General features: G+C 36.7%; 1 long non-coding RNA gene across 1 annotated transcript; it reads left to right on the top strand.

Annotated features, from left to right (window-relative positions):
• The first annotated feature begins 874 nt into the window (after nucleotides 1-874).
• On the top strand, nucleotides 875-2,570 carry LOC147503315 (uncharacterized). The gene is made up of 2 exons (XR_015220165.1): nucleotides 875-1,571; nucleotides 1,691-2,570. It is a non-coding gene; the product is annotated as an uncharacterized LOC147503315 (long non-coding RNA).
• The last annotated feature ends 5,787 nt before the right edge of the window (nucleotides 2,571-8,357 follow it).

Genomic DNA, 8,357 nt, shown 5'->3' with positions numbered 1-8,357 from the left:
CACTTTCACGTATTGTAAGACATGTTACCCTATGACTGGTTCAAGCCCGTAAAGCACCAATATCTTATGCATTATTTTTTCGATTCTCTCTGGCATTTCGTTAACCCATTTCTTTTGTAATATCCTATTCCAAAATAGTGGGAGACTATTAGTATTTTGAAATAGTGGGAGATTGTTGGAATCTCTTGTGTATTTCTAAATACTAGTATGTGTGTGCAAAGTGGAGGAGATGAACAAAGGGTGTTATCTCCACTTTAGTGCATAGTAGATAGTCCCACATTGGTTATCCACCACATCGGGTAGGGTCCGGGCTTGGGCTTGGGCTTACTGTTGTGGGTAGTGGTTTGACCAATAGCCTAAACTTATTTTGTTTTTTTCTTGAGCAGCAAGTTTCAGTGTTCTATTAGGAGTTGGTCTCTCTTCCTTATCTATTTAGGAGACCAACCTAACCTCTATAAATAGGACTGTGATAAATAGGACTGTGAGTCCATAGAGGGAATTGACTTTAATCAGAAACTCAACTCAGAGAAACAGAAACTCAAACCAGTCCTTTTCTTCTTCTCTTCTTCCTGTAGCCGCCAGAGAAAGTTATATTGCTGTTCTAGAGGGTAGTTTGTTCTAGTGTAAAGTCAGACTGCTGTTAACCATTGAATCCTGTGAGGAAGATGTCATCCGCTTTTCTTTGGACACCAATCGAAAGGGCTTAAATCTTTCCTTAAGGACAGCCTAATCCACGCCTTGGTTATTCCCAGTTACTGATGTCCTTGTCTCTTCATTGCTACTGCTGTCTACTGTTCCTTCTGTTCTACTTTAGTTGATGTGTTCATACAACTATTCTAACATAAAAGAGCAGCGTTCACTCTCAAAGTTTCTCTTATTCTTCTCCATCTGGGAATTAAGATGGAAGATTAGAAATTTGACAATGGTAAGGGTTTCAAGAAGTAGCGGACAAAGGGGGCGTGATCTGTTTGATTTATCAAAATGCTAATGCCCAATACCCATATTTATAGAGAGCCCCTTCTCCTAACTGCCTTCTATTTCTAATTCCAAACTGCCTTCTATTTCTAATTCCAAAGTTTCAAGAAATTGCGGACAAAGAGGGCGTGGATCTCTTTATGGTGTTAGCCTGTTCGGAAGTTTCCTATACAGACTCTAAACGCCCTCATTGTTTACAAGAAAACGAATAGTTTGATCGAATAAGAAACTCTTCCCTACTTCATCTTTCCTTCATCAACGAATCTGTTTGGAATCTCTACTTTCGACTTATTTCTTCCCGAGTCTTGACTGGAGTGAATATGCTTGGTGTGAATATTTTTTTTCACCGCCTGACTAATGGAGTTAAATATTTCTTCTCCCAAGTTGATTGATATGTAATCAAGTTCTCTGATTTTTTTAGTGTGTTTTCTTTGCGCCTTTGTTTTGTTCGCATCAAAGAAGAAGTTGTTATCTTATGCCTCGAATCACCTGCTCTTTATATTCGCACAAATTTGGTTGTGTCAAACTTCTCTCTCTCTCAAAGTATTGCATTCTTCCACCCTTTTTCTATCCATAAAAAATCTGGCCGGTGAAAGGTACTTGACTATTGACTCTACTTGAATTGATTAGTTGATTTGTAGGTCTATTTTGCACATAAACATGTCTCATCTATTAATTTAGTATATTAGCTAATGTTTACTACTTATATCATTAGAGGGTTTGGCATGTGCACACCATCAGAGAGTATACTCTTCTCAATTTAAGATAAGGGGTTTGAGCAGTTCTCAATTTAAGATAAGGGGTTTGAGCAGTTGTTTATCCTGAACATATTTGAAAGAAACAGTACGTGTAGATATTTAAGGTTATGTTTTGGTTTATCAAATCATCACCTTTGGCCACAGAAATGAGTAGCCTTCGATGAAGCCAAAAGATAGAGGTGCAGATGGATTCACATTACAGGAGAATTCTCGACCAAGTCAACATACAATGCACTCGAATCCAGAAGGCTAAAGCATAAAGGTAAACTGAAGTGGCATGCTATGGTCAGGATAGAGTTCTGTGTGTATAATTCTCTCTGCAGTTCCTCATGTTGTTTCTACATGCACATCATATAGAGAATTCGAAGCATTTATTCTTTATGTTTCAATATATTAAGAAGGTGAGGATGAAGGTGAAGTAGAAGATTGGGATTAGGAACTGAGTGATTTCTTTATTAACAGAGATTGGTGTGAGTTAATCTGACTTTGCATGAAGAACATTCCAGCAGCTAAAATATACATGTGCAGCAATAGGCTTTGCTCGAAAAGAAAGGAGCAACAGTTGGTTTAAGAACAATGCCTCTAAGTCGCGATAGTACACAGATATCTACAAGACATGAAGGAATATCTAGGAAAATGAGATAAATTTGACTATCCAAGTTATATATATATACAACAATTTTCATTGGTTTATGAACATCTTCTACGTTTCCGCTGATCTAAAAGTAATACGGAAAAGTAATACGTTCCTGCTGAATCTTCACTTAAACTGATCTTCATTGAGAGGTTCCCTTAGCTTCTTTTTCTCTTTTCCTTATTATAACTTTCATTCAGCTATTCATCCATGTGTCATCAATAAGTATCTGCAAGTCACAACATAGCGAAATTAGTATCGATCAAATCAAGACCACATACTAGACATTAGCAAAAACATGTTATTGGTAGTAGCATGTTATCATCATGAATTATCAGTGCATACCGTTGATTAATTAATTTTCATTAAAGTAGATGAAAGACAATATCTGCATGTCACAAGATCATGATATTAATATCACAATAAACACAAAAAATAAATAATCTACTTTACAATTTTACTTCATGTCTTCAGTTATCTTTTTATGCTGTTCCACAGTTCCACCATATATCTACTTCACAAATTTGACTTAATCCCTTCAGTTATCTTTTTTATGTTGTTCCAACATGGTGGTTATTAAGATGTTCTCTGAATAGTTTATCTATGGCTACTGCAAGTCTGCAACAATGCAATTGCTTTAATGAAAATTAGAAAACTATCCACAAGATGCGTGTACAAATTATATAGAGGATAGGACAAGCAACTATCTGTTGCACCTTTTGATTAAAAGTTACTTTCACAAAACTTAGGAATGTAATTGTGTGTGCAAGTGCAAATTTGTTTGTATGTAGCTTTATGTATGATTTGAGTTGGATGATTGAAGAATTAATTTGATAACTCCCAAATTAATGTTTAATTTTCTTTTTTCTATATGGTTGGCTAGGTTGTAGAAAATTACATTTGTCTCTATGATAAGGTGGCCGTCCATTAGGCTAATAATGTGCAAGATAAGTAAGGCTTAAGGATTTAGAGATGAAAAAATCATTGTAGTGACAAATTTCGTAAAATGTAAATTGATTACGGATATGTTAGAAGAATGTGTAAAATTGGCGAGAAATATGAGTGTGAGTGTATGACCAAGGAATTAAGCAAGGCATTAGAAATACCACTCTTATTTGGTGAGTAATAGTATGCGCAGGGGATGAGTTTGATTTGAGAACGACGACTGGGCAGGAAAAGAAGGTGTTGTACATCCAAGCTCAGTGCCTAAAGTAGAGCTCAAGGCTTTCAATGTCCTGTTGATATTCACAAAAAACTTGTGTTCTCTATATCTTTCTCTATATTAGAGTTGAGTACATCCTCCGTGGACAATCTCTCTCAACTCCCCAGAGAGAGTGAGGCAATAACCCATATGGATGGATGGTTTGTTTCTTTCGCGGAAAACTCAATTAAAAGGCTTCACATAGCCTCTCTCAAATCTCGAATAAAACTCAATTAAACCCTTGGGCACTTCTTCACCCTCTCGAGAATCTCAAGGTCATTATGTTCTTTGTTGAAGACCATCTCTCTCCGGGCGAAACACTCAATACCTCAACGGGCTGGGGCGAGATGCATTGAGAATCAATAAATAATTTCTTTTGTTGTTTGTATATTAGAGCGAACCACCGAGAATCAGACAAGTTTGGAACGAATGTTAGTTTATTTTCACTTTACTATGTTTGTTAATTTCAGTATCTTATTATGTCGTTTGTTGTTTCAGTTTATATATAAATTGTTAAGCTTTATTCCTATCCTAATTTCCTTGACTAGAATTCTACATGTGTCAGTGTTTATTTAAAATTTTAGTTGGTAAGAATTTCCAGATGAAACTACTTATTTCAATGTAATGTGAAGTTATGTGAAATTATCAGAGTATCTCACTACTTGTCATGTTCAAAAGTCCTTTTTGCTTTCTTCCCCCAACGGCTCTATCACCACCGCTTGTCGGATCACAACTAGAGTCTCAACTCCACCACTAGGAGTAATATCTCCACCTAGGCCAGTCCTACTCGAGGTTAATCCTCACTGCTTTTGTCAAAAAAGCTCTCCTTTATCCATAAACAGCTCTCTCTTCCCCAACAGCTTTTTGAGCTTTCACTACCACCGCATCGCCGGACCACAACCCACCTTGAATATCACCGAGGGAATCATATCCACCTAGGCTAGTCCTTTTTTAGGCAAGATATAGCTCAGTATTCCCTACCAAGTTGTGAGTGTGCTTTCTCCCTATCCTTGGAACTTGACTCCACCGTTAGAAGCATCGCCAGCAGTCATCAATAGTGGAGCACTGACCATCGTTCTCTTGAGGCCCATATTCACTTCTTTTGATCTGGTTTGTGGAGTTTAAGAACAGCTTTAAGAATTAGTGCTTGAAGCGCTATCGGATCTCGAATCCACCTTCAAATCGAAACAACAATTGAGGCTCCCTTTCTATCATCAGTCATCTGCCACCGCCTATTTTCTCTTCGGTATCAGTCCTCTCTGCTGCTTCACAGGCGATTATAGCGGTGGACCAGATAACTCTCTCAATACTTTTCATCCCCTTACCTTTGATAAGTCATTAATTCATTGCTTTGTACGCATATACTATTTTTGCTTTCTCTTGAGCACTTCTGCGACACACACCACATTACGCTGCCTAGTTAGTTTCTTTTTGCTTCTTGTAAGCGAGTATTTGCTTCATTTGAGGGGAAACTCTGTATATCTCTTAGTGTATTAGTTGTTTAGTTTCACTATGATTTTAGCATGGAATTGTCGTAGAATGGGTTCTTCCACGGCAGTCCAAAATCTTATGGTCATTCGGCAACACCAACTGGACGTAGTTTGTCTGTCAGAGACAAAAGCCTCTGACAAAAGGATGCAAGCTGTTAGAAAAATTCTAAAATTTGGAGGCTATTTCTGTGTTCCTGCTGATGGATTAAAAGGTTGACTAGCTATGTACTGGAAAGAAGGTTGCGAGCTTGAAATTATTGGAGCAACACAAAACCAAATCACGGGTAAACTTTCAAATTTTCATAGTAGTAAAGATTGGTTTCTTACCTTTGTTTATGGTAATCCACATGTTAGTTTAAGAGAGCTTGTGTGATCAGAATTAAGGGAGATTGCTCCCCTGGTTCCTGCCCCTTGGTTGCTCTTTGGTGATTTTAACGCCATTACAACACTCGATGAGAAGTTTGGTGGCAATCGTGTGTTTAATAAAAGCATGTTAGATTTTAATTTGCTTATCAATGATCTGGGCTTGATGGATTTAGGTTATAAAGGCCCTAAGTTCATGTGGTCTAATTGCAGAAGTTTAAATGATCATATTGTGGAAAGACTAGATCGTGCCTTAGCTTCTACTAAGTGGGTTGAGTCGTTCCCTAATATGGCAGTGAAAACTCTTGCTAATGGCACTTCTGACCAGTTGGCTTTGCTTATCAATCTATCTGCTACCATTGATGATAGCTCTAGGCCTTTTAGGTTTTTTGACATGTGATTGTCTGATGCTTCTAGTAAAACTTTCATTGAAAAAGCTTGGAATTTTGTGAACCACGATTTGCCTGATCATAGTACTTACTTGAAATTGAATAAAACCAAAAAATGTTTGAAACAATAGAATAAAAAAAAATGGTAGTGTGACTGCTAACATCATGAAAACTCAAACCGATTTAGAGAAAGTTTTTTCTTTACCTCAAAACAAGAGTCTTATGATAAGGCGAAGGTTTTGAAAAATAAATTGTTGACTTATCTTGAGTATGAAGAGAGTATGTGGAAGCAGAAATCTGGTATGCATTGGCTTAAAAAGGGAGTTAAAAACACAAGATACTTTCATATGTCCACGGTTTATAGGAGGAGAAAAAATTACATTGAAAAAATCAAAGGTGGCAATGGATTGTGGAAAGAAGGCAAAGTCAATGTTGGGAAGGAGATTAATGAGTACTTTAATGATATTTTTTCTTCTGATAATCCTATTCCTAATAATGATATTCTAGATCTTTTTCCCCCCTGTATTACTGATAGAGAGAATTCTATTCTTACTAGTGCGCCTTCTGCTGATAATATTTGGGTTGTCACTAAAAAGCTAGGTGTTTTTCAAGCTCTTGGGCTGGATGGGTTTCAGGGGGTTTTTTATCATAAGTGATGGGATATTGTTGGTCCCACTATAGTGGACTGTGTCCAAATTTTTTTTAGATATGGGGAGTTGCATCCCATTCACAATGAGAATTTTATTACTCTTATTCCCAAAATTTCTTCTCCTAACCATATTTCTAAGTTTAGGCCTATTAGCATATGTAATTTTCCCTACAAGATAATTTTAAAAATTCTTCCTAATAGGCTTAAAAATCATTTGCATAAAATAATTTCCCCTTTCCAAGGAGCTTTTATTAAAGGAAGGAATATTGGTGATAATGTGGGTCTTGCTAGTGAGGTTTTTCCTAGCATGAAAAGGATGTGTAAAAAGAAGCAAGGATGGGTTGTTCTTAAAATGGATATGGCCAAGGCCTATGATAGAGTTGAATGGTCCTTCTTAGGGTCTATCTTTGAAAAACTAGGTTTCAGTAGGAAGTGAGTTTATTTGATTAATAAATGCTTATCTTCTGTTTCTTTTAGAGTTCTTTTGAATGGTTCTCCTCTTGAGCATATTTTTCCCGAAAGAGGTCTGAGACAGGGTGATCTGTTGTCTCCATATCTATTTATCTTGGTTTATGAAACTCTTTCCAGAATGGTTGGAAAAGCTAAGAGTAAATGTGAGATTCATGGTATCAAAGTTAAAATGAATGCTCCATCTATCACTCACCTCCTTTATGCTGATGACTTGATCATCTTTACCAAAGCGTCTCTGGATGAAGCTGGGCACTTGAAAGCTATTCTTAAGGATTATTGTGATGCTTCTGGGCAGAAAATAAATTTTGATAAATCTAGCATTTTTTGTAGTAAGAATGTGCATATCAAACATAAAAAGATTTTGAGAATTTTTTGGAAAATGAGAGAATTCAACAAAAGGGACAAATACCTTGGTGTTCCCATAGTCATTTAAAAAAAAAGAATGATGATTTTGATTACCTGGTTGATAAAGTTCATAAAAAAATCAAATGATGGAGAGCTAAGACTCTAGCTCAAGCAGATAGCAGTTCTTATTCAATCTATTGCTCAAGCAACTCCTATATATGCGATGTCTACTTATGTGTTGCCTGTTAATATTTGTGACAAAATTGATAAGGCATACAGAAATTTTTATTGGCACGGTATTGATGACACTAAAGGGGTTCATACTATCGAGTGGGACAAACTCTGCAAACCCAAATCTTGGGGGGGTCTTAGCTTTAGAAAAGCTAGTGATATGAATAAAGCTTTGCTTGCTAAACTTTGCTGGAGAGCTACAACTGACACTACATCTCTTTGGGCTAGATCATTTAGAGCCATATATGGTAATAAGTGGATGGGTCAAAGTCCTAAACTTGTCTCTAACGCTTCATACTTCTAGAAGGGAGTACACAAATATTACGATGAGTTCAAGAAAGGTTTGATTTGGAGGATGGGACATGGTACTGAGATCTCTATCTTCAAAGACCCCTGGCTACAAATAAATGGTAAAACCATTGTTCTCTAAGAACACATGGTTATACCAAATGGTTTGGAAAACATTAGGGCTTGCTGAGTTGATGTTGGATGGAGGTGCTCAATGGGATATACCTAAGCTGAATGATATCTTCCCACCCCAAATAATACCCTTCATTCAAACCTTGAATGTTAAACATGATGTAGAGAGTGACAAACTCTTATGGAATCATTCTTCAAATGAACTTTTTTCTTTGAGATCTGCATTCAGCTTGTCCCCCGGTGAAGATTGGAGTACACATTCATCTTCTTATCAGAAGAAAATTGCAGCTAAGATTTGGAAGTTGAAATTGGCTGGCAACTGGCAACACTTTATCTAGAAATTGTATATGCAAGCTCTACCTACAGGAGATCGACTGCTAGAAAGAAAGATAGAAGGGTGTGAGGAACATATATTGTCATCAATATATTTG

Source organism: Coptis chinensis, chromosome 4 (genome assembly GCF_015680905.1).
Source record: "Coptis chinensis isolate HL-2020 chromosome 4, ASM1568090v1, whole genome shotgun sequence".
Taxonomy (NCBI): domain Eukaryota; kingdom Viridiplantae; phylum Streptophyta; class Magnoliopsida; order Ranunculales; family Ranunculaceae; genus Coptis; species Coptis chinensis.
The sequence above is the reverse complement of the archived record's forward strand: the minus strand, read 5'-3'. Positions and strand labels throughout refer to the sequence as shown.